General features: G+C 53.7%; 1 protein-coding gene across 2 annotated transcripts in view; it reads left to right on the forward strand.

Annotated features, from left to right (window-relative positions):
• The window catches only part of SATB2 (SATB homeobox 2), a 203,782-nt gene that overhangs the window by 3,439 nt on the left and 195,105 nt on the right, over nt 1-5,238 (forward strand). Inside the window, exon 1 of one of the 2 annotated variants that reach the window (XM_011949971.1) lies at nt 3,034-3,306. The exons of the other annotated variant lie outside the window; for it this stretch is intronic. The gene's annotated coding sequence lies outside the window, so the exon portion shown is untranslated. Of the gene's footprint in view, nt 1-3,033; nt 3,307-5,238 lie in introns of those variants that run through there. 2 annotated transcript variants of the gene reach the window in all.

The following is a 5,238-nucleotide window of genomic DNA, read 5'->3' on the forward strand; positions in this document are numbered from 1 at the left end:
AGAAAGAAAGAAAGAAAGAAAGAAAGAAAGAAAGAAAGAAAGAAAGAAAGAAAGGAAGGAAGAAAGAAAGGAAGGGAAGGAAGGAAGAGAGGGTGGAGTGTGGAGGGTGGTGTTACTCTTGTTGGATTCCACATCTACTGAAAACTGAGTGGATCAACTATAGGTGATACCATGATGTTGGTAGCAAGTCTGGCTTCCCAGGCCAGAATCGCAGGGATTTCAGGGCCTGGGTGCTGAGACCCAGAGAAGCAGTGGGAGGCGGGGACACTCCATTCTGTATTAGGTGGCATAAGCCGCAGTCACTGAGGCCCTGGCCCCGGGGTCCTGTGTCCTAGGCCAATGTGGTGGTGGTGAGGGGGCTGGTAAGGTTATACTGGGGTAGGGATGCTGAAAGACCTTGACTTGACTGCTCTCTCCTTTCTGAGAGCTAAAGAATGTGGTGGGAATTCTTCCGGAGCCAGAGGAAGGGAAGACTAGTGTGTGCTATTGGGTGCAGCTGGGCTGCAGAGGGAGGGAAGTCCAGCAGACTACAGGGAGCCCTCTGTGCACGTCTCTCTCCCTCGCCCTCAGCTCCCTTCCCCTTTCATTGAATGCCTGAAGTCAGAGCCTACCTAGAAACCCTTAAAATTTTACTCTCCACTTGTCCGAGGTTTCCAATGATGACAAACTTGAAAAACGCTTCGGCTGAAGCCCAGCACCTAAGGCTGAGAGTTGGGGGGAGGGGAGGCTGTTGAATAAAAGCTCCTTGGAAAAGAGAGACTTGCCTCGCCCCTTTTTCGCCACGCAGAAACTGGCCGGTCTGGACAAGGGAGAGCGCCGAGCTAAGGCCTCGGGCTAGGGAGAGCTCCAGCAGCCTGAAAGCGGAATCCTCAGAAGTTACACACCTGGCTACTTAGCCACTCAGCCAACAGGAGCGCTCTGGGCGTCCGGCCCTTCAGGCCCGAATCAGGAAGGCCTGAGTCTGGCCGGGAGACCTGAGTTGAGGTCTCTTGGGAGGAGCAGGGGCGCCAGTTCTGCAGGGGACTTGCCCAGGCTCAGTGAGGCTGATGTGGAAAACAACAGCTCTGTCCTCAGCCTGGGCGGCCAGCTGGGGCGGCACGTGTAAGATGTGATTCTATCTGACTTTCCAAATCCAAGTGCATTGATTGAGGCCCAAAGAGTTCACGGCGCATAACTGTCTTAATTAAACCTGTTATAAACAGACAAATCACTTTTTGTTCTTGTAAATAGAGCTTGGGGAGATGGCACAGGGTCTGGCAAAACTTGGGGGACATTCTTAAAAACGGAAAAGAGTACTGAGACACAGAAAAAGAATAAAAGTGGAGTTTCCACATCTTCAGAAAATAGCTCAACTGAAACCAAAATATGCCACAGCAGAGAGGTAATGGGAGACATCCTAAGCTCCCAGAGCAGCTCAGTGGAGGCTAGTAGCCCGGGATGGGACCAAGAGTGGAAAATCAGGGAGCCGGAGAGACCACAGGTTGTTTAGGGGAGGTCAGGTGCCCATTGCTGAGGCTCTGAGCTACTCTACTTGGCCCTGCACTTTCCTTGCCAATCCTTCCATCTTTCCCTGCCACTGGTCTCAACTTCCTGGTACTGAGAGACAGCGCTGGGAGGACAAGTCCTGTCTCAACTCGGCCAGCTTGGGGGACAAAAGCTGGTCACCAAGAGTTCAGAAATGGCAACAACTGGGGATGATGGGTGATCATAGGAGTCCAGCAGGGAGCAGATGGGAAGAAAAGTTGTCTGTGATCCTCTTGGAAAGCAGAAAATGGGGAGTATGTATACCCACAGCTCAGATCCTGCTGCAGCTAAGTGCGGGCAAGAGCTGGGGAATGATCTTGAGAAGGGTCAGGTGCTCCAGTGCCCCAGCTCTTGGGTGTCCAGAAGAGGTTAGATGGGTGGTGGCTCCGGGAAGAATGGGCGAGATGTCCTTCACTTGGAATGTGCAAAGGGCCGGGTACGTCTCCAAGTAACTCTGGGTTTCCGGAAGTTACCTGGCAGGGGCAACCCTCAGTGGACTTTGGGTCTTACAGCATAAAACCAAATGAACTAAGGGAAGCCCATTAATTTTCTAGCTAAAAGTGGAAAGGAAAAGTTGTCTATAATATGTAAATACAGGAGATAAGAGTGCACAGATTTGGGTGGGTTCCTGGTAACTTCTGGAGCCGGCTTTTCCCTGGTCTTGGTTTGCAAACTTTAATTCCCATGATTTTCCTTTACTATTTAGCGTATGACTCTAACAGTAATCTGATTCAGAAATACTCTTCATTTCGTTAGGCTAACATTGATAAGGAATTTAAGTTCAGGTAAATTTTAGCACAACAGTTTTCTAAAAAGTACCTTTACACGTGTTTTTAACTTCCACACAACAAAAACGAAAAGAGTATATATCACTATGGTTGGAGAGGAACATTCTTAGATTGCCTTATATTTCAGAGATGTTGTATAGGTGCCAGCAACTCCGCAGACACTAACAAATGAGTTATTTGCAGTTATTGTCCATGAAAGGTCTTTTATATTTTTAAATTATAGCATGGTTCCCAGGTGGAAAAATTCCTTACAATTAAGAACTGTTTTTCAAGAAGATTGGAAAACCAAAACAAAAATTTCAATGTTTTATTATATAGAAGTCTTTACTAAAAACAACGGATATTGATAATGAGTTGAAGTCAGAATGTAATGAAAGTTAATTAAAATGCAAACTATTAGGGAAACACTGCAGATGTCTTTCTGCCATATCCAACGGGGCAATCTTTAGAAACTCCACCCTCCCTTATATTATATTTGTATTGTGAGACTTGAATGGTTGTCAACAGTTTTCTGTTGACAGAAATAACAACAGTTCACCTTTGAAAACTCTTCACTCAAAGCTACAATGATGATTGCTCTCGAGACGAAGGACTTCTGAAACAAATAACTTTCACACATCCACACTCACACTTGCACATACCAAACGCACAAGCAATTGACGGTTTTTGAAAACGTTGCCTCTAAATGAGAGAGAGAGAGAGGGAGAGAGAGAGAAAGAGAGAGAGAGAGAGAGAGAGACTGAGAAAGTCGAACTCGGGCATAGGTAACCAACAAACCAAATTACTAGGCTTTATTGATACTAAAAGGAAAAGTTCCCCTCGTAAAATTTCTCTGAGCTTATTAGTTATTTAAATCAGCCCCAGGGCTGGATGCGCGACGCCGCAGGCACCTTCTGTCTGCTCCTGGAGGTGAGCAGCCAGCGTCCCCACGCCGACCCACAGCCCCTCGCTCGGTCCTGGGCACCTGGGGCGAAGGCGGGCGCAGCGAGCCGAGGTGAGCCACTGGGCAGGGGAGCAGGGCCCGGCACGCCGGGAGAGAGCTCCGCGTGGCCTAGGGTAGGACACTGGGCACCAGACTTTGGAAAGAAACAGGTCCCAGCCAATAATAAGGGAGTAGGCGAGTAGACCACGCGGCCGCAGGGCCCTGGAGCTCAGCGGGCCCGCTGCGTGGCTCCCCAGACCCCGGCCCGCTGGGCACCGGCCCCTGCGACCCGGTCGGAGCGCTGGTGTTCGCGCCGTGAGTCGGGCGCGGGGCAGCTCAGACCTCCAGGGTTCACTAATGTTTTGTGTGGATCTGGGAGCTTTGCAATTGGGTGGGCACCAGGTGAATTTACACCTTTCTGGATAGCTGTCTCAATAGTTGACAAGTCCCTCTGTGTGTGTGTGTGTGTGTGTGTGTGTATGTGTGTGTGCGCGCGCGCGTGCGATTGGTGGTGGGGGTGTGTATGAACGGCTGAATTTAGTGAAAATAAACCCCAACCTGCCCACTGAAGTCCTCTAAGCCCGATTCGGGGTTCCCAAGTCCAGATGTGGCGCCCGGACCGCGCGAGGTGATGCCTTGTTCCTCTGGGCTTGGCTGTAGGGCGGGAGGGAAGGCACCACGGGTGGGGGAGCACTGAGCCCGAGTCACCGCCGTCACAGCCACCTGGGCCTTTCCCGGAGGCCAAGGTCTTGACTGACTGAAAGGGTGTCCGAGGGGATTCGTGATACCGAGGAAACAGGCGAAGCGCCAGCTTGGGAAGCCCTCTAAGTTGGCCCCCACACCGTACGAGTTTGGGCCGGCGGATACACTGCCCCTCCTCGTCCCTCGTAGCTTTCTGGGACCTTGGGTCCGGCAGCGGGCTCTTTCGCCCTCTCCGCTTGGTTCCAGACCTGCGTGGGCCCACAGTCGCAAAGCGTTCGGGAGGCAGCTGCGGTTTGGGCCCCCTTGCACCCGGCTACCTGAGCTTGCCCGCCCCTATGAGGGGTGGGAGCTGATTTCTGGACGCTGGCTGGCCTGCCTGAAATTTGGGGTGCGGACGGGGTGCTATGGCTTGGGCTTTCCAGGTGTGCTTTTCATTTCAAGGGGTTGGGGCAAACTGTTCGTATTTTGCACGCGCCAGAGCGTTTTTGTGTTGAGTGGCCGGGTGGTACCCTGGGCCAGGGACCTGCCCATCCCCCGCCACATCCTTAACCCGTGGACTGTAGGCGACGCGGAAGGGTTGGCTCCAGGACGCGACGGGCAGAGCCGGCGCCGAAGGTTTCGGCCTCAGCCCACGCGGTGGCGCTGTCGGGAGAGGACGCCGGGGCTCGGGGCCGGGACCCCGGCAGTGACCCGGGCTCGAGGGTGGCGGGACCTTGACGCCAAGCCGAGGCATCGGGGCTCTTAGCAGCCACCTTGGGCCTGAGATCCTCTGCCTCACTCGGTGTTTCCCTAAGGAAAACGCAGCGGGTCGGGAGCGCCACCCCGGGCCCCAACCCCAACAGCTCCGAGGTGGGGGCGGGACGCAGCGGCGGCTCCTTGGGCGCTTCCTTTTCTTCCCCCACCTTTGCCTTGTTGCCCCGGTTTACAGTCGATTTCTACAAGTAAACTAGATTAGCAGGGCAGTCATTCGCTCGCAGCGCGGTTGCAGAAGGGGACCCACCTATTACACTCCGGGCTCTGCAAAACAATAAAGGGCGCCCCGGGGGGCGTTGCCCGGTGTGGCTATGTTGGTGTTCCAGGCCGCAGGACCCTCCATCCTCCCCCGTCCTCCGGCCTGCAGCAGCCGAAGGGATACCAGATCTCCCACCAGCGACTCCCCCAGCTCTGAAACCTATCTCCTCGCTTTCTTCCCCCAGGGCAGGCAGCGCCCACACCCGAGGCCCATCTCCTACCCCGGGGAGCCCAGTGCAGAAAGCTCCCCGTCCTCGCCCGAGGCAGCTCCTGGGCCGACCTTGGCACCTC

Source organism: Colobus angolensis, unplaced genomic scaffold (assembly GCF_000951035.1).
Source record: "Colobus angolensis palliatus isolate OR3802 unplaced genomic scaffold, Cang.pa_1.0 Scaffold30, whole genome shotgun sequence".
Classification (NCBI taxonomy): Eukaryota; Metazoa; Chordata; class Mammalia; order Primates; family Cercopithecidae; genus Colobus; species Colobus angolensis.